This window comes from Pteronotus mesoamericanus, unplaced genomic scaffold, assembly GCF_021234165.1.
Source record: "Pteronotus mesoamericanus isolate MK-2021 breed Mesoamerican mustached bat unplaced genomic scaffold, CSHL_Meso_final contig_164, whole genome shotgun sequence".
NCBI classification, from domain to species: Eukaryota; Metazoa; Chordata; class Mammalia; order Chiroptera; family Mormoopidae; genus Pteronotus; species Pteronotus mesoamericanus.
The window spans coordinates 3,021,747-3,046,981 of record NW_026555065.1 but is presented as its reverse complement, the minus strand read 5'-3'; the positions used below and the strand labels follow the sequence as shown (position 1 = coordinate 3,046,981).

The 25,235-nt window shown below is 46.3% G+C and overlaps 1 protein-coding gene across 8 annotated transcripts in view; it reads right to left on the bottom strand.

Annotated features, from left to right (window-relative positions):
- The window catches only part of MEGF11 (multiple EGF like domains 11), a 362,683-nt gene extending 338,330 nt beyond the window's left edge, over positions 1–24,353 (bottom strand). For all 8 annotated transcript variants that reach the window (XM_054565250.1, XM_054565252.1, XM_054565251.1 and 5 more), the window contains exon 1: positions 24,241–24,353. The gene's annotated coding sequence lies outside the window, so the exon portion shown is untranslated. The remainder of the gene's footprint in view (positions 1–24,240) is intronic.
- Positions 24,354–25,235: the final 882 nt, after the last annotated feature.

Here is a 25,235-nt window from a genome sequence, read left to right as displayed (position 1 = left end):
ACCATGATGCTTAAACTAGAAATCAACCACAGGAAAAAGAAACTGAAAAAACACACAAAGACATGAAGGCTAAATAACATGTTACTAAACAATGAATGAGTTAACAATGAGATCAAGAAAGAAATAAAAAAATTACCTGAAAACAAATGAAAATGAACACACAACAACCCAAAATCTATGAGACATAGTGAAAGCAGTCCTAAAAAGGAAATTCATAGCATTACAGGCCTACCTCAAGAAACAAGAAAAATCTCAAATAAACAAACTAACTTTACACTTAAAGGAACTTGAAAAAGAAAAACAAGCAAATCCCAAAGTGAATAGAAGAAAAGAAATAATAAAGATCAGTGTAGAAATAAATTAGAGTCTAAAAAAACAATACAAAATATCAATGAAACCAAGAGCTGGTTCTTTGAAAAGATAAACAAGATTAACAAACTTTTAACTAGACTCATCAAGAATAAAAGAGAGAGGGCTCAAATAAATAAAATCAGAAATGAAAAGGAAAAATAACAACTGACATCAAAAAAATACAAAGAATTATAAGAAAATATTACAAACAACTGTATGCCAACAAATTAGACAATCTGGACAAAATGGATAAATTCCTAGACATATGAATTGGAAAGAATCAGAGAACCTAGACAGATTACAACTAGTGAAACTGAAGCAGTAATCAAAAAATTCCAAACAAAGTCCTGGACCAGATGGCTTCACAGGTGAATTTTACCAAACATTCAAAGAACAACTAACACTTCTCCTCCTCAAACTACTTTCAAAAAATTCAAGGGGAGGGAAGACTCTCAAGCTCATTTTACAAGGCTAGCATTACCCTAATTCCAAAACCAGATAAAAACACTACAAAGAAAGAAAAGTATAGGCCAATATTGCTAATGAACACAGATGCTGAAATCCTCAACAAAATATTAGCAAACAGGATCTAACAATACATAAAAAATATCACACACCATGATCAAGTGAGATTTATTCCAGGGATGCAAGGTTGGTACAATATTCTCAAATCAAAAAATGTGATATACCACATAAACAAAATGAAGGATAAAAACCATACGATTATATCAATAAATAAAATCCAGCACCCATTTATGATAAAAAGAAAACTGTTCGCAAAGTGGAATAGAGGGAAGAACATACTACAACATAATAAAGACCATATATGACAAACCCACAGCCAACATCATATTCAATGGGCAAAAACTACAAGTGTTTCCCTTAAGATCAGAACAAGACTGGGATGTCTGCTTTCACCATTCTTATTCAACATAGTCCTGGAAGTCTTGGCCACAGCAATCAGACAAGAAGAAGAAATAAAAGGCATCCAAACTGAAAAGGAAGAAGTAAAACTGTCATTATTTGCAGATGACACATTATCGTTATATAGAGAACCCTAAAGACACCAAGAAAAAAAAAAAACTAGAACTGATAAATGAATTCAGTAAAGTAGCAAAATACAAAATAATATCCCGAAATCAGTTTCATTTTTATACATTAATAATGAACTACCAGAAAGAAAAACCAAGGAAAAAATCCTCATATACAATTGCATCAAAAATATAAAATACCTAAGAATAAATTTAACCCAAGGATATAAAAGACTTGTACTCAGAAAATTATAAGACAGTGAAGAAAGAAACTGAAAAAGACACAAATAAGTAAAAGCACATGAAGTTTGTCCAGGAAAAGTCCAACCATTGTTAATACAATAAGAACAGTTTGTGTGACACTGATATAACCTAGAAGCCACGGAGACTGGACTGGAATGAGCATGTGTGAACAATGACTTTGCTGTACCAGTCAGTAGGGATGGTAAATACCATTGAGTGAACATGTGTACTGTGTGGCATTCACATTCAAAATGGCTGAGTCGAGCAAAGAATCTGCATCAGATTTTGCGTTAAGCTTGAACATTCCTCCATGGAAATCACTGGGGTGATTCAGAAGGCTGCAGCTATGGGTAACTGGTGATTGTCAGCTTCATCATGTGCAGAGTTTTTTGCATCATGTCTCGTGCAGAGTTTTCTGGTGAAACATCAGATCACCCAGGTGACTCAGCCCTCCCACCGCACTATAGCCCAGATTTGGCACCCTGCAACTTCTAGCTTTTCTCAAAACTAAAATCACCTTTGAAAGGAAAGAGATTTCAGACCATCAATGAGATTCAGGAAAATACGACGGGGCAGCTGATGGCAACGGAGAGAACTATATGAAGTCCCAAGGTGCCTACTTTGAAGGGGACTGAGACATCATTGTACATAGGACAATGTATCTTGTATCTTCTTCAATAAATTTCTCTATTTTTCATATTACATTGATACTTTCTGGACAGACCTTGTATACTATGTTCATGGATAGTAAGAATTAACATCATTAAAATATCCATACTACCCAAAGCAAGCTCTAGATTCAATGTAATTCCTATCAAGATACCAAGGGAATATTTCACGGAGCCAGAATAAATATTCCAAAAATGTATATGGAACTACAAAAGACTGAATAACCTCAGCAATCTAAGGAAAGAAGAACAAAGTTGAAGGAATCATGCTACCTGGTATCAAACTATACAATGAGGTGATAGTAATCAAAATAGCATGGTACTGGAATAAAAACAGACATATAGATCAATGGAGCAGCATAGTGAGCTCAGAAGTAAACCCACACCTTTATGGTTAATTAATATTTGACAAAGGAGGCAAAAGCATAAAATGGGGTAAAGAGAGTCTATTCAATAAATGCTGTTGGAAAAATGGGACAAAATAGATGCAAATATATGAAACTAGACCTTCTTACACCATACACAAGAAGCTCAAAATGGATTAAAGACTTAAATGTCAGACATGAAACAATAAAAATCCTATAAAAAAACAGAGGCAGTAAAATCTCAGACATTTCTCGCAGCAATATTTTTCTGACATATTGCGTCGAGCAAGGGAAACAAAAGAAAAAATAAACAAATGGAACTACGTCCAACTAAAAAGTTTTTACACAGCAAAGGAAACCATCAACGAAACGACAATCAACTGAATAGGAGAACATATTCACCAACAATACATCTGGTAAGGGATTAATATCCAAAATTTATTAAGAACTTATAAAACTCAACACCAAAAAACAATCTAATTAAAAAATGGGTGAAGAACCTAAATAAACACTTCTTAAAAAGGACATGCAGATGGCCAATAAGCATATGAAAAATGTTCAACATTACTAATCATAAGAGAAATGCAAATTAAAACCAAAATATCACCTCACACCTGTCAGAAGAGCTATAATCAATAAATCAACAAACAAGAGTTAGTGCGGATGTGGAGAAAAGCGAACCCCCGTGCACTATTGATGGGAATGCAGATTAGTGCAGCCACTGTGGAAAGCAATGTGGAGTTACCTCCAAAAATTAAAAACAGAACTCCTTTATCACCCAACAATTCCAGTTCTGGAAATATATCTGGAGAAACCCCAAACATCCATATATTGAAAGAATATATGTACCCCTATGTTCATTGCAATATTATTCACAATAACCAAGATTTGGAAGAAGCCCAAGTGCTCATCCGTAGATGAGTGGATAAAAAACCTGTGGTACATTTACACGATGGAATACTACTTAGCCGTAAAAAAGAAGGAAATCTTACTTTTTGCGACAGCATGGATGGACCTGGAGAGTATTATGCTAAGTGAAATAAGCCAGTCAGAGAAAGACAAATACCATGATTTCACTTATATGTGGAATCTAATGAACAAAATAAACAAAATAAAAACAGAGTTATAGATACAGAGAACAGAGTGATAACTGTCAGAGGGGAGGGGTTTTGGGGGGGCTAAGTGAAAACGGTGAAGGGATTAAGCAAAGAAAAAGATCATAGACACAGACAACAGTGTGGTGATTGCCAGAGGGAAAGGAAGTACGGGGAGGTAGAAGAGGGTAAAGGAGGGAAAAATGGTGACAGAAGGAGGTTTGACTTGGGATGGTGAACACACAAAACAATATACAGAAGATGTATGACAGAACTGTACACCTGAAATCTATATAATTTTATTAACCAATGTCACCCCAACAAATTCAATAAAAAGTAAAAAAAAGTTATAATAATAAAATTAAATTAAAAAATAAAAATGCCAGAGTTAACAGGTAAATAGTAAAAATAATAATAATGACGTAGATCGCTGAGTCCAAGTCCAGAACTTGCAAACCACTCTAAAGACTAAATATGAAACTGTCAACCTAGGCAGATCCAGGGATGGTTCCATCTCCTCAACCTTGGGCCTGACTGTTTCACAAACACAGGCCAGGGCACATGCCCAGCCACGCTCCCCAACCATGACTCCAAGCCCTAAAAGTACAAGGATCCCAGCAGGGGCCCGGAATAGACACAGGGGCGAAGGGAAGATCCTGGAGCCTGCCCCTGCCTTTTGAGAACCAAGTCTCGTTTCAGTCTCCATATCCACCGCCTTCCTCTGCCACTGCCCCATAAATCTCCAGTTTATTAATCCTTTACATGAAGCAGTCGGTGAAGGATCCTGATTTACTCCCTGTTCATAAAATGCTGCGAAATTAAAGGTGGAAGTTACCCAAAAGGACACTGAGCTTCCACTGGGGAGCACAAAGCACTTCCTGGCCCTGAACCAGGCCTTCTCTGCCCCTCCCATGTATGAAGCTTGGAATCCGGTGATGTCATTGCATTGTCCTCCCCCACAACCCCGAAAAAGGGGCTCTTCTGTGGGTTCACACCTCTGACCCCTACTCAGCACAAAGCAGGAAAGGAGGTGCCACCGTCTCCCTGAAAACCCATTTCAGAGTCTCCTACTTCCAGAAAATTTTCCTCTTCTTAAATCCCTCTTGCTACCCATAGGGGTGGGTGGCAAAGGGTAGATCAAGTTGAGGACAAAAAGTCAGGAGCTCATTAAAGCAATTCAAATGCAAAAATATGTAACAAACCCAGAGAACATAACCAAGAGGGAAAATGGATACTTCACATTAAATGACTTTACTCACCTAGGTGGCTCAGTTGTCGAGGAAGGCACCTCAACATCACTTCACCCCAACACTCGCCAGCGCCCTCCGGGCACTCAGAACACTGTTGGTCTCCAAAATCCAGCAAAGCCTGGATCCTCCTAACGAAACCCTGGATGGGTCTCAAGGCTGTTGAGGCTCTCACATCTGACAGTCCACCTCAAAATTGGCTGCCAAATCCCAGCTCTTCCCCACAAGTCAGGAAGAGTCACCAGAGGCATCAGCGTGACTTATCAAGTGCAAGGACTATTCTTGTTCAGTATAACAGCATATCTGTAGTTTGACTATGTGCCAGAGGTAGCACTGGGTACTGGGTCCCTCTTTGGCCAGGTCCCTACTCCTGATATTCTCATTGTGGTTTTGAAGTTAAAGACTAAACTCAGCAGAGTGCAGGGGAGCACTTAACGGAAGGAGAGGAGTTATACGATAGCCTTCTAGAGGAAGTGGTATCTGGGCTGGATTGTGAAGGATGATTAAGAGTCAACTAGACTAAGGAAATAGGGAAGGGCACTGCAGTTGGAAAACAGCATGAGTAAAGTCACAGAGCTGTGACCCCAGCATGTGAGTCCTGGGGAAAGTGGAACCAGAAGCAGGTTTGTGTTGCCACATTGTAAGGTACCAGGTAGATGATGGAGAGAAGGTGGGGAGAGGCAGCCATGCCTTGACTGCTTTGCTAATGCATTTTGACTTTCTCCCAAGGGCAATGGGGAACTATTAAAGGGTTTCCAACAGGACAAGAACGTGGTCCAGTTTGCGCTTTAGAAACAGCCCTCTGCCTGCCATGGGAAGTGTAGACTAAGGAGGGGCCAAGAGGGAGGAGGAAGGCATCACAGGCAAATGATGGAGAAGGCTCAAGGTAAGGCAGAGGGCTGCTGAGCATGGAACATTCTTCGATCTGGGAGCATGAGCTGTGTCTGCCCTCAATACGATTCAAGGCCATGACTGGGGTCTGGATGGGACAAGGAGGAGTGAGAAAGCAGCTTGGAGGCTCCACTGCACATAGAGAGGGCGGCACTGGAGGGAAAGAAAGCAACTTGAACCCCAGTCTTTTGGCCTATGAAGGGTGAAGGGTCACTGTGAGCTTCACCTGGCCACAGCGGCTGTTTTCAGGCAGCCTCCCTGTCACCCCCAAGACCCCTGGCCCCTCCTGCCTCTGTTCAGCCTCCAGCTTCTCTTCCTGCCTGGGCTGCTCAATCACCCTCCGTTTCCCCCACATGAGAACAGAGGCGCAGGGGGCCAAACCAAGACGGGCAGCCCACTCCAAACCCAGGGAAAGGCTGGGCTGCTGTCATACTCAGGTTTCAGCTCAGTCCTTTTCTCAGGGCCCTCCGTGTGACAGGCATAGGCCTTGCCCCACCTAACATCCCCTCCCTTTGTCCACCAGTGACACGATGTGGGTGTCCCTGCTGTTGGGGTCCTGGGGCCTGCGTGCTGACCTCCGTTATGCCTTGTCACAGGAATTGTTGAGTCTGTTCATTTCCACAGGACATGATGCCTTAAGGACAGAGACCATGTTTCCTTCGTTCCTAAGGCTGATGGGAGAAACCCCGTGTGAACTGCGACGAGTTTCCTTCTCATGGTGCCCGTCTGCCAGGAGAAGCTGTGCTTCCTAACAGCATGGGGACCAATACCTGTCTCCTTCCAAATCACTCCCTCCACCTCCCTGCCAAAGACGACAACTAGCAGCCAAAACAGTACCCTCAAAAATGATGTTCTCACCATTTCACCTCCAAATAAGGAAATGAACAAGCATGTTTTCGGTGCTTAACGTTTGCCATTATCTCAAATTCTCACAGTCCTCCTGAGTAGCAATTGTTTGCTACCATTTTTCAGATTAAGAAATTGAGGTTCAGAGAAGCTATGCCACTTGCCCAAGTCACACAGTTCACAGTCCCAGCCTGGCCCACCAAAGTCTCCTGCAAAGTCCACCAGCATGCAAAAGTGTGACCTTGGGTTGTGTCAGCTTTCTGTTTCCAGTTTCCCCCTCTGGAGACCAGGAGAATGGGAGGACCTCCCTCACAGGGTGGTTTGAGAGAACTGAATGAGACAATCCACCAAGAAGAAGGCACGTGGCGTTCTCCCACGCACAGCCATCGCCCCGCGCAGCTCAATGCTATCTAGAGGGCAGGCTGCCGCCCAGCGCGTCCCCGGAATCTACGCCCCTTCCCGGGGATGGTGGGGAGAGGCACACTCCTGAATGATAAGTGAACCAATAAACCAATCTTTCTGTCTGGGTGGGTATAAATCATAGCAGGAAGCTTTTGGGGTTGGTGTCTTCTGTGGCATTAGAAGTATCATTAATTATGTATTAAGTGTTTGAAAGGAAAAGACATCAGTAGCCTATAGGATGTATTTGCATAGTAATAGAGGATTGATTAGATGCAATATCTATACTGAGGACTACTGGGATTCAGGTCCCCGGGCTTCTCAGTGGTGGTAAATTACAGTCACAAAAATCTCTGCGACAGTAAATAATAGCGTCACAGTTGCTGAGGGGACTCTTAGTGCCTGCTGATGAGAGCTGGGTAGTCATCCGGCCAGGAGAGGAAAGCAGGGCAGCGCCCCACCTCCCCACTGCTGGGGGTCCGGTTTCCTGGGTAGGCGATCCCTCCCCTGCTCAGCCCTAAGCTTAGCCAGAAACCCCTGCCCACCTCAGTCTGCAGATGCTCCAGAGGAAGGCTTGAAGCTGCTGCCTAAAACCTGGATTTTGCTGAAGTCTCTTCTGTGATTCCCTCTCGGGGTTAGATGCCCAAGTCAGAAGAAAATGCATGCATTGCGTCTCAAACTATGGGTTGTGTGTCCCCTTTTAATGAGATGGGGAAGGCTGGAGGAGAGCTGCTCCCACTCCCAGTGAGACAAAGGCTGCCGAAACCCCTGCAGTTTGGAGCCCAGGCATGCCCCCCAGAGGCTCAAGGAATGGCTCCTACCTAAATGTCAGTGGCAATAACAACAGGCAGCATTAACAAGTGCTTTCTGCGTGCCAGGCCGGATCTAAGCCCACTGCATGCATTACCTCAACCCAGCTCTATGCAGTAGATACCATCATAATCCCATTGTCAGGTAAGGAAACCGAGGCACAAAGAGATCTCCCCTAGATATCAACATTGCTGACTCCCTCGCCTCCCCTGGGCTGTCACCCTTTTAGTAAGATCTTTCCTGACCACTCTATCTAAAACTGCAACCTCACCCCTATCCCATCACTCCCTAGCGACATTTCCTGCACTTTTTTTTTTTTTAACCAAATCACGTTCCATCTTCAAATATGCTCTGTCATCTACTAACGTATTTTGTTTATAGTCTAGCTCTCTCCACAAGAAGGTAAGCTCCACAAGGGCAGACAGTTCAGTCTGTCTTACATCACTCACTGCTGTAGCCTCAATAGCTAGAACTGCTCTAGCACACAGTAAGTGCTCAATAAACAGGAATAGTGGTTGAGTCACCTGCCCGAGCTCACCCAGCTTTTAAGTGGCAGAGCTGAGGTTCAAACTCCGGTCCCTGACCTAGTGCTCTGAATCAGCACCCCTCACCCAGGAAGGACATTCTCCTCTCTGATGAAAACACATGCAGGTGGTATAGGGGGACCCAGCCTCTTCACTGTTCAATGAACCTTCATGGGCCATGGTGATCCCTGAGCCTTTTCTGTTTCCCTGAACTGAGCTAGGAACTCCAGGGCTTCTGAAAACAGGCCCTCTCTGAATAACCCCTGTGTTAACGGGCTGAATGTTTATGTCCCCCCAAAATCATACACTGAAGCCCCACTCCACAGTGTGGTTGTATCTGGAAGGAATTGAGATTAAATTAACGTACAGGTTAAATTAGTAACTAAGGCTGGGGCCCTGATCTGACAAGATTATCAACTGTGTAAGAAAAGGCAGCAGAGAGCTCTCCCGGCAACTACAACCCCCCACCCTCCCCTGTGAGCACCTACAGAGGAAAGGTCATGTGCTCGAGCACACGGTGAGGAGGCAGCTGTCTGAAAGCCAGGCAGAGTCCTCACCAGAAACCAAACTGGCAACAATCTTGACCTTGGACTTCCAGCCTTCAGAACAAAGAGAATACAAATTTCTGTTGGTTAAGCCACCAGTCAATGGCATTGTGTTATGGCAGCCTTAGCAGACAAATGTGTCCTGTCATCGCTGGGTGCTACTGAGTGGGTCTCTCACCTGCTTGAGACAGCTGGTGGCTCCCCACTGCCTACAGGGTGAGATCCAGGCTGCAGTACCTGGTCCCAATTACAGATTAATTAATTGACTAATGGTGGCTGAATCAGACCCTATGTATGAGCCTTCCCAGACTTGCTTGTTCCCACCCGCCTCTCAGACTGTCAGCTTCTTTCTCTATGGACAACCAGGCCACCACCACTGCACAGTCTCATCTAACACCACCAGCTGTCTCTGCCTCCCTGCGGGTGATGGTCAGGCTCTGGCACAACCTCCACAGCACCCACCACAGAAGCCACAGCAGCTCCAGGACCCAGGTCCAAACCTCAAGACCTATCTGTAGTGGCTGCCGATACCATCTCAGGTCTCAGCTGAGGTGCCATGCCCCAGGGCACAGTTTCAGCTTCTCCAGCGGCTGTCCAGGGGGACCAAGTGATATGACCCAGAAGTACAAGGGAGTTAACGCCCACAGGGAAAACTCAGACCAATGAGATACCGGCAGATAAACTCTGTCCCTCGACCCTCAACATTGGTTCCGAGTCCCAGTGTTTGCACTCCGTTTACCCACAGACATCCCTCGTGACTGAGCAAACAGGGTTCTTTCCTCCAGCAGCTGTGACAGGCTGGCACTTGCTTTACCCCCTTCCTTGCCTCACTCCCCCTTTCCTCCCACTCTCCTTGCCCTGAGACTGCACCCCTACTCCCGGTAAAGCACTAGCACCAGTTTTGCCTCAAGTTCTGTATTCTAGGAACCCAAAATCTGCTCAGCTGCGGATGGCCCTTGGTGCCCAGCAGGGCCTTGCTCAGAGTAAAGACACACAAGAGACAATGAATTACTTGACTTTGAAAAGGAAATGAGCTACTGCTGACCCTTTGATGCTGGGAGAGTGGGGATCTGAATCCTTGGAGACCCAGAGAAGGACACTACTGCTTCCTGCACTCCAAATACTTCCACCCGTGGGAAGACAACCAAGTCCTTTGCGGACTTGCCTTCCTGCAAGGCACTGAAGGGATTCAGCCCTGTTGCCAGTCTAAGGAGTGTCTGATGAACAATTTATGCTAGGGAATAAAGATACACTATGGAAGCTCTGTTTTCTAATGGAGCCATGGGGACTGGCAATGCTAACGTTTGCTGAGTCTTTACTATGTTTCAGGCACTAAGCTAAGCTCTTACATTGTACATTTAATCTTCACAAGACTGTATGTACCATTGTTCGTGTTAAGTACTATTATTACTCCCCTTTTACAGATGAGAAAATGGGTGCTCAGGTTTGGTAACTTGCCAGAAACCAAGCAGCCAGGACTCGAACCCTTATCTAAAGAGGGAATGCTGAGCACAGTGACGGCCCATAAGGAAGATATTTTGGGTGTACAGCCCTCCTAGGGAAGGTTTTTGGGTTGGTATTTTCTGTGGCATTAGAAATATCATGAACTATGTCCTAGGTATTTGAAAGGAAAAGACACCTTTTGCTTCTTTGTTTCCTGTAAGGCCAACACTGACCTCAAGGTCCCTACCCAGCCAGGGATAGGTACAGAGGTGTTGAAACATCGAAGGTGGGCCTTCCTTCTCATCCCCTGGCGTAAGTCAGTGGGGGCTAGGCGGCAAGAAACAGGGCACAAGTTGGACTGTATTTATCCCTGGCTATGGCATGACAGTGTTGGCTCTGGTAGGAAGCAAGAACCCATGGAGTAAGAAAACCTTCTCCCCTCAACCGCTCTGTGCTGGGTCCCAAGGTCTCCACCCACGGAACTACTCAACAGAGGGAAAAACAGGCTTCTGGGGCTTCCATTCTTCCCTGGCCCCCAATTCTGGGAGGGAGTTCTGGACCAGAAAAAATAAAAGAAAAAGCAGCAATTTTTTTATATAATGATCTTCAAGAGAGCAACTACATTTTACCTTGAAAACTGCAGAACTGAAAGCAGAGTCTATGTAGACAATGAAAATAATATGCATGTGATATGCAAATACAAATGCAAATGAGCCAGGGGCCTCCGCCCAGCATGCCTCTAGGCAAGTAGAGGAACAGGGAGAGAGAGCAATTAGGGCTCCAGGAACCTGGGGTCAGGGACTGGGTGAGTGTTCTGGGCGGGGCACCTTAGAGAGGACCCCAGGTCCAGGGCTCTTTGTGCACCTGGGGTTAGGGAGGATCATCTCTTTGTACACACTCACACACAAACGTTGTCACCACATGGACACACACATTAAAGCACATATTCACAGAAATACACACTAACATTACGCTGTCATGGAAACACACAGCCACCCACAAACACAAAACTACCATTTCAACACAGACACAGACTCACTCACATACCTAGCTACTCAAAAACAAACACATGCATGAAAGCAGACACAGACAGACAAACTTACACAGAAAAACATCACCAGAGACAAAAAAAGAGACCCACACAGAGACACAAATACAGACACTACACACATGTCCATCCCAACCCAGTGCAGCCAGTAAGTCTTATCTGGAAAAGAAAGAAATCTGGATGTATTGAATACCTGCTTTGTGCCAGGCATGGAGCAGGAACTTAAAATCCTCATTTGAACCTCATAAAGCGACATTAAGAAGCGGGATGATTGTCCCAATATTTACTGACAAAAATAAGGAGGCCCGAAGGGGATCTGCCCAGACTTACCCAATAAGCAGCAGGAAAGTAAGAAACCCAGCCTCACATGAAATTGACGCCACAATACTCCCCTCACCCAGCAGAGCCTCCCCTGTACAGACGCGGGACACAGAAATTACTGCCAATTACTTTTCCACCTCGTGGTCCTCCCCAGCCGGTTGTTAACCCCACCTGGCTTCCTCAGAGACACTCCCGCTCTTCTCCTGCCTTTTCATCACATCGGCTCGGATGTGTTCTACAATGCACCCTCACATTAATTCTCACCTATGTATAATGTAATTTGGAAATCTACTGGGGGAGGAAGAAAATCATTTCTTTAAACCCAAATGGGATACAAGGCTGGATTTCCCGTTGCTGCCTGTCTCTGAGTGAAGGTTCACACTAGAAGGATGACTCTTCCCCCAAAGTATACAAACTTGAAATGCCACCCTGTCCACCCCATCCTACACACACACACACACACACACACACACACACACTCACACACACGCACACACATACAAGAAATGTACTTTTCAGCACAAAGAATGAATAAGACAGACACAGGGATGTAAAGTACAGCATAAAGAATGTAGTCAATAATACTGTAGTAACTACACATGGTGTCAGATGGGTACTAGACTTTTCAGGAGGATCACTTCATAAATTATATAAATGTCTAATCACTATGTTGTTCACCTAAAACTAATATAATATTGTAAGTCATGTAATTGAAAAATAAATTTTAAAAAACAATGAGTAAGATTTCTTGCTTCCTGTCATTAAGTCACCAGGTCGCCTTGGGTAAGTCACCCACTGTTCCAGGGCCTCAGTTTCCTCATTTGCCTGTGAGCCATAAGACGAGCTAATTCCCCAGGCCCCTCCCTTCCCCCACCTTCCGTCTCCCTGGAAGCACAGAGCCCAAGGCTCACAGTTGCCCTGCAGTGTACCCCAGAACTGTCCCCTGGCCTTGGAGACTCACTGCTAATGTTGGGACCTGAAGAGGATCTAAGGCCTGGGCCCTCACCAGGGAGGGCCCAGCATCAGGATTCAGACATCACCCACTGGCCTCTGGCCTGCTGACCTGAGACACTATGTCCCCCTGGTGACCTTGAGAGGTTCTGAAGGGAGGTAAGCTGGGAGCAGGGGAACCTTAGAATACAATAAGGTTGTGAATCTGGAAACAGACTGGAGGAGTTGCAAAATGCCACATGGTTGGTTTTTGGTTTATTTTAGGGCCTCAGACTCTCTTTCCAAATTAATATTCATGGAGACTGGCATGCCATTTATTTGCATGTGTAGATTATTGCTCATCCGCTGCAGGATAAAAAAGTTTTAGGGTGTTTTTATTTATTGTACTTATTTTAAGCTTAGATGATAAGCCAGGCAGGTCATACAGGGGAAGGGCAACTTCCAAGGGCAGTACTGGGTTTTATCATTTTTGCCATGAGGAAAGTTGGATCCTAGATACACAGGAGTAAGTCACCTCTACCCTGACCCATAGACTCAATTCCAGGACAGCCCTTCTGAGGTTGTCCCATTGAACCCCCACATCAGGAAGCCTGGCCACCTCACATCACCCCACACAAGTCTCTGGAAAACCAAGCCCACCACTGTCACTCAAGGTCACTGTCAAGAGGCATGCACCAGGTATGAAGTGTTACTCTGGACCAGTCACCTGAGCCCGTTTCTGAGGATGATAACCTGCTTTGCAAAGTTGCTGTAAAATACACACTAGAGAGTTATAGAGGTGGATAGAAATGATAGTCACACAACATTAAAAAATGCATCTAATACCACTTTACCCCCTTCTACCTCTCCCCATCTCCCCTTTTCCCTCTGGTAATCACCCTACTGTTGCTTGTGTCCAGGAGTTTATATATTTATTTAGCTTGTTTTTTCATTTCAGTGACTAAGCAGTGCCACTCAGTCTCAAGACCCAGTTTTGTTTGCAGGAGTCTGCTGTTGCAGTAGAATTAAATAGAGCTCCTTTAATTGTTGTGGGCTAATGAGGAGAAAGCAACCACTTAATGTACAAATGCTTCTATGCCAAGTGCCAGCCAATGACCCCTCCGCAGGTTGTAGGAATAAAGAAGAGAAAAGTCGTTCCAGTTGAGAAAAGTGGCGGGAGAGTTGGGTCACCACAGGGCAAATGGTGGAGGAAGCAGCCAAAACGCTTCACGCAGCCAAAACCACAATCACGTCGCAAGGAGTCATTTAGTCTTAGTGGAACAATAGCATCTATCACTTTAAATTAATATTGTTAATCTAAATGTTGTTGGCTTTGAATTTTAATTTATAAATTTGTGTGGGACTTAAGGTTGCATAAGAGTTCTAAGCATAAGCAAAATGTTTATGCCTAGTTTTATGTTTACATATATTTAAATACAGGTTGGTTCAAAAATAGGTTTATGGTTGTGACTACGCATAACAGAGTTTATCTTTGTATTATTATTTATTAATTATTAGATTATTTCCCGTACAAACAACTGTAAACCTACTTTTGCCCCACTTTGTATTATTGTATTAATAATTTAAGATAATATTGGAGATCTATGGGAAGGTGTTCCCCTTTTTAAAATGGAACCAACTGCACAGTCTCAAATTTTAAAACCATTGGCCTAAAAATGAGTGCAAAGACCAACCTGGGGAATAGCTAGAATCCCTAAAAATCAGACTTATTGTTTATTTTCCTTTACAGTGGATGGGGAAGGGGGAGGTTTAGCCAAGAAAAAACTGCAATAGGATAGGCAAAGGTTAAGTAACTTGCCCAAGGTCACTCACAGGTCAACCTCCCCACCCAGAATCCCTGCCTTGAAAAGCAATAGAAGGGTCTCTGGAAACTTGGGTGACTTCATTCCACCTTTGTTCCTGAATCTCCTTGACAGAGAAAAAATAGTTTATAAACAAGTGGCCCTGGCTGGTGTGGCTCAGTGGACTGAGCGCTGGCCTGTGAATCGAAAGGTTACTGGTTCAATTCCCAGTCAAGGTACATGCCTGGGCTGCAGGCCAGGTCCCCAGCTGGGGGCATGTGAGAGGCAACCGATCCTTGCACACCAATGTTTCTCTCCCTCTCTTTCTCACTCCCATCCCCTCTCTCTACAAAAAAATAAATAAAATCTTTAAAAAAAAAAAGTGGCTTCCTCCACATCCCAGCTCCTCTCCTTCCTCGCTCAGAGCCAAAGTTGCATACAAGTCCTAGGGAATGGTGGATTCCTCCTCCCGGCTCCAGGCAGAAGCTTCCAGAGGCTCCTAAAGCTCAAAGTGCTCTGAGAATGCCTAGCATAAAAGATTTTCTGTCCATTGTGCAGGGACCATGGGCATAGTATAAAGAAGGTTCTAGCCACAAATCTCTGCAGAGCCCACCTCCTTCCAAACTCTGACACCACTATCACCAATGGGTAGACACTGAATTCAGCTCTGTGCTGGGTCCTGAGCAGGAGGAATAAACCAGTTTCAAGAAACAGGGTCATTAGATAGCTAAGACTTAACCCAGGCCAGGCCAACCCTACAAGAAGGGAAACTAGTCAGCAAATAATCAAGGGCTCCATTGTATAGTAGAGAAGAGAATGCTGTAGGGATTCAGAGGAGAGGTAAACCAATGAGAGATGGCAGAGATGGAAGCCCCCTAGAAGGTGAGGGACCAGAGCTGAGCTGTGAAGGTCAATTGGCACCTGGCTGAGTGGAAGTGGCTATTTCAGCCAGCGGCAACAGCTGTTGAGAAGGGTGACTTCTCCGGAGACAGTAAAGAGGATGAAGATGAGGAGCCCTCACCTCCAACCAAGCTTTCCTCCTCTCCACTGCTGCCTTCTTGCTGATCCTCAGACTTAGCAGATGAGTTCTCACCTCAGGGCCTTTGCACTTACTATTCCCTATGCTCGGTGCTCTCTGCCCCCAGATACCCACATGGCATCCTTCCTCTCAGTTTCTGCTCAAACGTCACCATCAGAGAAGCCTTCCCTATGTAAAACAGTGTAAAAACAGCAGCATCCCATCACTGTACCTATCCCTTTACCTTGTTATTTTTCTTCACTATAACCTTCACAAAGTGTATTATATATTGTTTGTTTGTTTGTTTGTTTTACCACCTGTCTCTCCTCATTTCAATGCAAGTTCCATGAAGCTAAGGACTTGTCATATTGAGCATGTGGTCAATACTCAGTATTTATAGAACAAATGAATAAATGAAGGAAGGAAGGAAGGAAGGAAGGAAAGAAGAATGCCACAGAGGATGGAAGAATGCCATTTATAGCTTCCGGAGCTGGTAGAGACCTCCAACAGATGACCTTCCTGTTGATAAGTCAGCAGTGTCTTCCTTCCACAGGAAAGATACCTGAGACAGAACCAGAGTGGTGGCAGGTTGGGTGTGGATGAGGATGGGGAAAGCAGAGGGCAGAGCAGTTCAGAAAGCCTGGCTCAGACCCAGCTTCATTCTACCAGCAGAATGTCTGCATAAAAGGAATCTGACCCAGGCTTGAGGGTGACAGGAAACACAGTCAAGGTAAAAAGGTGAGTGATCAATAGGAGCCACAACCTGACAGGAGGGGGGAGGTCCTTAGGAAAGACTTACAGTGACTGTCAGAATTTAAAAAGCCCCCACACACTCTCAGGACAAAGGGAGATCCAGTGCTTGTTGGAGGGAGAACCAGGAGGAGGTAGGGAGACACGACAAATGCGGAAAAAGAGACTGGAGAACAGGGCACCCACAGGGTCGGAAGAACCTCAAGAAGATGTATGAAACAGAATACGGAGTCAAAAACGTGACCTTGCCCCCACTCTGCTGGATGAGAGAGTTGGAAAGCCACTTAACCTCTCTCAGCCTCCACGTCCTTATCTGTAAAACGACGATGGTTATCGGTTATCGTGACCTCACAGGGTTGTGACAAGGCTGAGTTAAAACAGTTCTTTAAAAATCACCTAAAATAGTGTCCAGCATAGAGCAGGCATTCATCAAATTTAGCTCTTTCTACAAATCGAGATTAAAGAAAAAAAGGTGAAGAGTGACTGACTCTTCAGGTAAATAATCTTACTTTCCCCTATTCCTGTGTTTATTAATTCAATAAATATTCATCAAAGGGCCATGTGCTTGCTGGCCACAACGTTGGGTTCAAAGGAAGATCCAGCCCATCTCATATCAGACTTCTATGGTCTTATACCCAATTGGGAAGACAAAGAACATTCCGAGAAAACACTGAACAATGACACCAGCAGCACATTATTAAGTACTGGATTTGTGGTGTAGGCAATAATTGCTACAGAAGTTCAGGGAAGGAAAGATCGATGCTTCAAGATCTCTGTGGGCTCCAGTGGTCAGGGAAGGTCTAATGAGGATGCAGCTCTAACACTGGCCTTGAAAGAAAGAGTGGTTTGGGTCAAACACAGGCAAGGGCAGAACTTGAAGCAGAGCTGGCAGTGGTGGTGAGGGCTAGCAGGTGAGCATGGGAAGACAGGATACAGGCTGGTTGTGGAGGCTTTCGATGTCTATTTAAGGAGTTTGGGCTTCATGCAGTGAGTAGTATGGAAAAGAATGTAAGGTAATAAGTGGATAAAAATGTTTTAGGATGACTGAAGGAGAGAGAGACAGGAGGTTGGAAAATGGCACCCCAAGCATCATAATGTATCTGCAGCCATGGATTCCAGCCAGACTCGCTGCCACCCCTGCACTAGAAATTACAGACTATGCTATTTGCAGAGCCCCATACGCTGCTCCTGAAGACATACATCCCCATGGCTCCCACGCACTGCCCTAAGGATGGGAGATCAGAGCAAGAGGGTAGATAAAGCAGATGTCTCATGTCAGAAAAGAGGACTTATATTCAAGAAACATGATGAAGCCCCAAAAATTTGGTGCTTGAATACTGGGAATAGAGGAAAGAGGCGGCATCAAAAATATTGCTAAGGTTTCAAGCCCAAAACCTGGGAAGATAGTGCTGCCAACAACAAAAAGGAAGAATCCAGAGGGCAGCTGGCTTAAGAGATGGGAAGATGTTAGATTTCATTTTAGGCATGTGGCATTTACAATGGCAGCCATTTGTCCAAATAATAATAATAAAATAATAATAATATCCAGTGAGCAACTAAAATGTAGTATGAGAGGTGGACCCTAATGGGTCATCCAGAAGTGGAAACATAAATCCAAAACTGGCAAGGAAGCCCCTGTGACGTGCCTCCCAGAATCACAACTGGCCATATTAGGATTGACTGTCAAAGACACTGTGACTGTAGAGATGAAGTCTCATCTTGCCCTAATGGCCCCATTTACCACAGACAAAAGAAATGCAAGAGGAAGCAAGTTAGGCAAAAGGAGCTCATAACCCATCCATACCTAAATACTGGTGTTCCACTACAGACCATGAACCATTTCCTCCAAAAAGTCTTTTCTAACTACTGTGCTCCCCACTGATGTCACATTCCTCCTATGCTAGTTGGTCTGCAAGTCATAATTATTTACTCTCTGGTTCTGTTCTCTGGTTATTTGACAGTCTACATGGCCTAGGCCTCAGCAGATTATAATTCTTGGATGTCAGAGATCAAATCTTCAAATAATATCCTACTTCTCTTATGCCAATCAAGTGTATTTTCTGGGGTAATTCAGATTTATCTTCCCAATAAATTCCCATTAAACTGAGGCATAAAGAAGCAAAATACTTTTCCCAGGGACACAGGACTAAAAATGAGTAGACAGAATTCAAACCCAAGTCTTAAACTCTATAGCAAGCACTGTTGGTTGCTTCTTTATCCCTTCCAAAAACATTCTAATGTTGTTCCTCTCTGAGGTTCATCATACACATCAAGATTATTCTAGGCCAGTTATGATGGTCTCCTTCCCTTGACTGGGATTGTTTAATGCATGGACATGTGATTCACAATACCAGCCAATGAGAAAAAGTAAAGTCTGCTGAGGCTTCTGGAAAAAGTTCCCTTCCTGACTTTCTGCCTCTCCACATCATTGTTAGGGTGTAACACCTAGCACTACTGCCACCATCTTGTGCCCTTGAAAACAAGGAAAGATGAAAATAATCTAGATCTTTCATGGTGCTGTTAAATCAGTGAAAGAACCAAGCTTGGGGCAGACATAGCCTAGACCTCTTGTTATGGAAGCTACTAAGTTTCATATTGTCTCAGCCAGGCGAGTTCCTGCTCTGGCTCCTGGCACCCTGACTGACACTGACTCTAGTCAAGGGCTCTTGTCACTATAGATACTACAGCCAAGCATTATGGGAGATATGTTATAGGGAAAAGTCCTGGTCCCCGTGCCTCTTTCAAGATTAGACATTCAATAACTATTCAACATTTACTTGATTAATTGACTCTCCCCTTGTTACAGGGGAGACCCAGTTACAGGGGATATATCCCCTGAAAGCATCTCTCTTCCCTTTACTAAGCCTCAATGAGTTTCAGGCTAAAATTTTGACTGTGGTCTCAACATTACTGACCAGGTCTTTCCCTATTGCCTCCCCGCATTTTTGAGGATCAAGCTAAAAACAAGGTGCTTGCGCTTGGCCCAGAGAGACCATCATCGAAACTCCGCATTCCTAAATATTTGTTCTTTGAAATGTCTTTCTCAATTAGATCTCATCCAAATGTTTGAGAGTCAGGCTGAATTCCAACTTCCTGCTCCAGAACAGACATGTTGAGCCTGCATAATTACTGCAGCCAGCTTTATTTGCTATAAAAACATGGATTTTTTGCTCCTTCTCAACTGTAAAATAATCAATAAATAGAATCCAGATGAAGAATGCTAGCATTTAGGAGAACAACTCTTTTATGGTTCTTTTCTTTTGGGTCTAATTAATGCATTGGGAATAAAGTGTTCTGTTACATTCACCCAACCAGCTAAGTTGGAACACAAACTCCCCTTTCCTCCTGCTGAGATACAGCTTAAGGTCAGAAATATAGGTGAAACAGACAGGTTTCAAACCAAGGTTACATGTTCAACAAACAGATCCGTAAACATGTGATGTGGATGGACTACCTCCAACCTCTCTGTTCACAATGGCTGTTCAATTTCCTTCTCTCTCCCTAAGAACACATTGCATAGTTACTGTCAAATGAAACACAGATAGTCCCATTAGCAAGAGAAACAATCTCTCTGACTTTTCTTTAGTTTAAACAAAGAAGACATGCCTTTTTGGACAATGACCACCCAGGCCATGAAAGTTTCATAAGGGGCTCTCAGAGTGGATGACACCTTTTTAATTATAACACTGCCATAATAAACCCCCACAGAGCCACAGGGCATGGAGTCTATATCCAACACACGACACCTATTTATTCCCTAATTATATTGCAATATATTCTCCCTTTGTGTGCTGATGAAGATAAAATATTCTTTTAATTCTATGGCCTCCTGGGGGGTAAGGGGGAGGGTAATACACATAAGCAAGTTCTGGGAGTTTCTGGATCAAAATCACAGCCTTTGTTCCAGCTCCCCCACTGCATAAATTTCAAGAAAATAACTCATTTTTCCTGGTTCCACCACAGTGGTTCTCTAAGTGTGGTCCCTAGACCAAGAGCATCAGCATCACCTGGGGACTTATTAAGACGTGCAAATTACTGGGCCCACTTTAGACCCACTGAATCAGAAACCTTGAGGGTGGATCCCAGCAATCTGTGTTTTAACAAGCCTTCTACACTGAGTCTGAGAACTACTGGCCTACCAAATAGAAAGAAAAGAGCATCATTTTAATGTGAATAAGAGATCAGAGATACCTGGACTCTGTAGGGGCTGGGCTCCTCTTTCTGCACAGCTATCCCAATTTGCAGAGTCAGGGTTCCATTTACTCATCTGTACAATGGGGCTACAGAATTTGCCAATAGCTGTGGATGCTGGCATTTAAAAGGCACATGGTTACCTGGCACTAGTCTCTATGGATACCTCCCAAGACCACAGTTGCCAACATTCCCCCAGCTCCCTCCTGTCATGCCCTGGCTGGCGACTGCAGGAGCTCTGCAGAGCAGCTGTCCACTGCCATATCTGAGTTCACTGATGCAGCTGCCTCTGGGTTACCCTTGGCAACCAGGAGCTGGGGTCATAGAAGCCCACAGAATCCCCGAATCTCCAAATCTCATACCCAACAACTTCAAGTCTTTTCACCTTGAAGACTTGAACTGCTAGAGGGGATATTTAGGATTCTCTGTGTTATATTGCTCCACTTCATCACTTCTTCAAATATTTTTAGTGAATTTGCTTCCACTCTGCAACTAGACTTTAAGCCTGCAGAGGACTAAAGCCTAGAATGTCATCATCATGAGACATGGGACTCTGACCATCCAGTTTACTGCTATATCCCAAGACCAGTGCCTAGTACAAAGCAGGAGCTCAAGAATTGTTTGTTTACTAAATATTCCTATTGCAGGAGGCATCCTGACCATAGTAGATCCAAAACACTCAAGTATTTAAATTCTAAAAGTTATGGTTGGGAAGGGACAAAGAAACTACAGTTGGCCCTTAAACACAGGTTTGAACTGTATGGGTCCACTTACACTTGGATTTTTTTCAATCAATATACAATCTGCCTGCCGTACCCATAAGTTTGGCATCCATGGATTCGAGTATTTTCTATCCATGGTGGGGAATCTGCAGATGCAGAAGGATGACTCTATACACTGTTCTATGCCATTTTATATAAGGGACTTGAGCTACCACAGATTTGGGAACAACTGACTTTTGGGGGAGTCCAAAGTTATATGGAGATTTTTGACTGGAAGGTGGCATTCCTAACTGCTGCCCCTTCCCAAGTTGTTCAAGGGTCAACTGTATTTGAAACTCTGGAAAGATGAGGAAGGGGAATAGGAGAAGCAAAAGCCTGAATATTTCCCAGAGGTCAGCCACAACCCTTGGCTCATGGAATGCTGACTTCCCAACCAATTGCTCACGCTAGATATAGAACTAGAAGACCTCTGGGTCCCAGGTTTTGAGCTTCAGTTCAGAGAAGCGGGGTCTTCTAGCTGCCCTAGGGATTCTAACTCAAAGGCCCTGGGCTGACCCTGCTGTCCTTTGACCATCAACTTAATCTGTGAGCTTTCCTGTATGTCTCCTACTACTCAAGCCTTGTACTCCATATTACTCCTCCCCCCAGCTGGAAATCTGCCCAAGGCTTAATTCCAAACCCTCCCTTCACCAGGGACTATTCCCTAATTCTTCCCCCTCCAAAATCAATTTCACCTGAGAGGCCTAGACTGGCTTCCTTTGCTACAAAATAATGGCTGCTCTTTCCCTGTGAACTGCACTTTATTGGGGGGCATCTAAGGACTCCCTTTACCGCTAGACTAGGTGCACAACAAACTGTCACCTAAGTGATTTATCCTGGGAGATGATAACATGGGACCTATTAAGAATCCAAAGACCAGTCTTCTGACTAACCTCACACACGACCAGCCCTCAAGGACTTGCTGTGGCCTGACTGGGAACAACTTGTCCTGTGCTAAGAACGTGGTAACGGCAGCATAGAGTACTAGAAAAAGCCCTGAACTAAGAATAAGGAGACCTACCTGGTTTACAGTTCCCTCCCACCCTTAACTCTAACGGAGTCCTTTCACTTCTCTAGGCCTTGGTTTGCTGATCTGTGTAGCGGTAGGCAGTGGTATGGTGAATAAGAAGGAGACCTACCTGGTTAAGTTCTCCCTAACTCTAACGGAGTCCTTTCACTTCTCTAGGCCTTGGTTTGCTGATCTGTGAGATAGGAGGAAGGAGTGGAGACTGCAGTGGCTCCTTGGATTTCCAGTGGCTCAAACAACACATGAGCAACCGAGAGACCCGGTGCGTGGTGTGCACCACGGAAAATCCACCAAACAAGCTTGAGGATGGAGTGCTCCTGGGTTGTCAGTTCATTGCCCTGGGAGGTGGGGGCCAACCTGCAAGGAAGGACAGCTGAGGAACCCTCTCCGCAAAGCCCTCAGCTTTCGGCCGTACTAAACCTGTTCTAAACCTTTCAACAGAATCTATTCAACAGCACTCCTACAAAGCGGGCTGCGAGACCGGGGCCCCGCTGGCTCCGAGGAAGCCGCAACTGGCGGCGAATCTGGCCTCCGGGACTCCGGGAACGAGAGGACCCGTGCCCCCAGCAGCTCCGACTGCCGAGGCCAGCCTCCGCACGCAGCCACCTGGTCCGGGCATTTAACCCCTATTTTCCAGGCAGAGCGCGGGAGGAGCGCTGATGCCCGGGCATGAGTCGCCTTGCCAGAGCGAGCTGAGAAGACCGGGAGCCCAGACCACCCAAACGCTTCCTCCAGCCGGCCGTGGCCGTGCTCTCTGCGTTCCCTGGGGGACAGTGGAGGATACGGAAGCCGAGCCACTTTGAAATATTTTTCTAGAGAACATGACCACGCGGGAGGGAGTCAGACCGGCCTCGCAGCGCGGGCTAGCGGGGACAGATCCCGAAAAGAGGCTATCGTAGGATGGAGCCGGGAGTCCAGGTCTGGAAGAAAGCAGCCAGGGCTCAGGAGCTCCGGGAATGGTCAAACCGAGGCTACGCGCTCCCTGGTTTCGGACGGGTGAAGGCTTCGTCCGACTCACGGACCTCGACGCCAGTAAGGAACGATTTTGCATATTTTAAGTAGTATTTTTTTTTTCTAACAAATTAAGAAAATAAACCAAGCCTAGGAGGAAGGCGGCTGCGCTCTGCGGCTCCAAGGGGCTGCAACTATCGCCCATTTCCCCACCTCCAACACTACAGCCAACGGCTGTGCGAGAAGTTGGGAACTTCCGGACCGCGCTCCAGGCGCGCACTGGGAGCGACTTGCTTCTCAGAACTTGAGGAGCAAGGGTCGCAGCCCATGGCACGAGGGGCGTCCGGGGTGTCAACCCAAATGTCGGGCGTTCCAGACTTCCCCGAAGAGAGTCGGGGCGACCAGGAAAGAAACGAAGGAGGTATACGTTCCGTTTAGTGCCTCCAAAAAGCAAAAGCGCGCATGGCACCGGCTTGGGCTTGGCGGCTGCGAGGCGCGCCACTGGCGAAGGCGGGGACCTGACCGCGCCCCACAGGCTCTGAGCCCGGACCCAGGCAGGGAGGGCGCCGGATGCACTGCGTTCAGCGGGCGCGTCCGAAGGGCGGCTCGGAGGTGGGAGCCCCGGACTCTGAGGGGCGGTTAGGCGCCCTCCCTGGGACAACCACGCTGCGCCGCTGAGCTCAGGTCTTCCCCCGCCGCGGGCGCAGCGTCCGGACTGCAGCCGGAGGGCAGGCGCGTGCTTACTTCAGGGCCACCCCCGAACATCCTGCCCGGACCCCCGGCATTCTCCAAATCCCGGCATTCACGCTCCTCCCCGTGCCAAGCTCGGCTTCCGCAGCCCGGACCCGGGCAAGGCAACGGGGATCCGCGGAGCGGGTGGAAAGTTAGTCGCAAGACTGCAGAGCCCCCTCCCCGACCCTCGTCCCCCTGTGTCTCCGGCAGTCCGAAGCCCCGCGTCCTCTCAGTCCCCGCCCAACCACCTACCTGCCTCCGCGGCCGGCCCGGGGCTCGGCCGGCCAGTCGCTCAGTCCGGTCCTCCGGAGCCCGAGCCACGCCAGAGCGCCGGGCCAGAAGCCGGAGCTGCCAGCAGCCCAGAGCCGCGCGGCGGGCGGCGGGCACCGCGAGCGAGTGCGCGAGCCGGCGGGCTGCCGGAGCTGCGCCGCTGCTGCCGAGCCCGCCCCCGCCCTTTCGTCCCTCGGCCCCTCCCTCGCTCCTTCCCCACCAGCCAGCCGCCCTCCTCCCTGCTCGCGGCTCCCTCCCTCCGTTCTCCCCTACTCTCCTTTTTTTCTCTCTCTTTCTCCCCCTTCGGTCCTTTCAGACCCTGCTCGCTTGCTCGCTCTTTTTCCCATCTTTTAGTCTCTCTCTCCAGCTTCCCTTGGGTTCTTTTTTTCTCTGATACAACCTTTTCCAGCATTTCTTCTCACCCCCCCCCCCACTTGCGTTCTTCGCTCGTTTCCCTCGGTCCCTCTTTTCTCTCTCTACCCTGTATCCCTGTTTGCTATTTTCTCCTCCTCTTAACCTTTTCAGGTCTCTACTCTCCTTTCTCATCCCTACGCCTCCTGTCCCTCCGGGTGGGTCAGGATGGCCTGTGCACCGCCTCCTTCGAGATGCTCCGAATAGGGAGATTCCCCGGGGGTCGAGCGAGGCCCCGGGAGCCTCCAGTTATGCTGGTCACAGGCTGAGGACCGAGAGGGACAAGCCAGGGCTGGAGGCTGGGACCCCAGACGAGGGTTTGGAAAACATCTGGACGGGAAAAGGGGTAGCAGACAAAGAATCCAGGATATCAGGCCCCTAGGCATGCCAGGCTGAACCGCGCCTGGGAAGATTAGGAAACTGAGGCCCAGAGAGGAGAGAGCACAGGACTTACCTTGCCTAGGTCAACTCAAGAGTCAGGGCCTAGTCCACCGCTGCTCCCAGCAGCTGGGACGGGGCTCCTCTACTGACTCCAGACCTAGGAGGGTGCCAAGGGCGGATTCAGT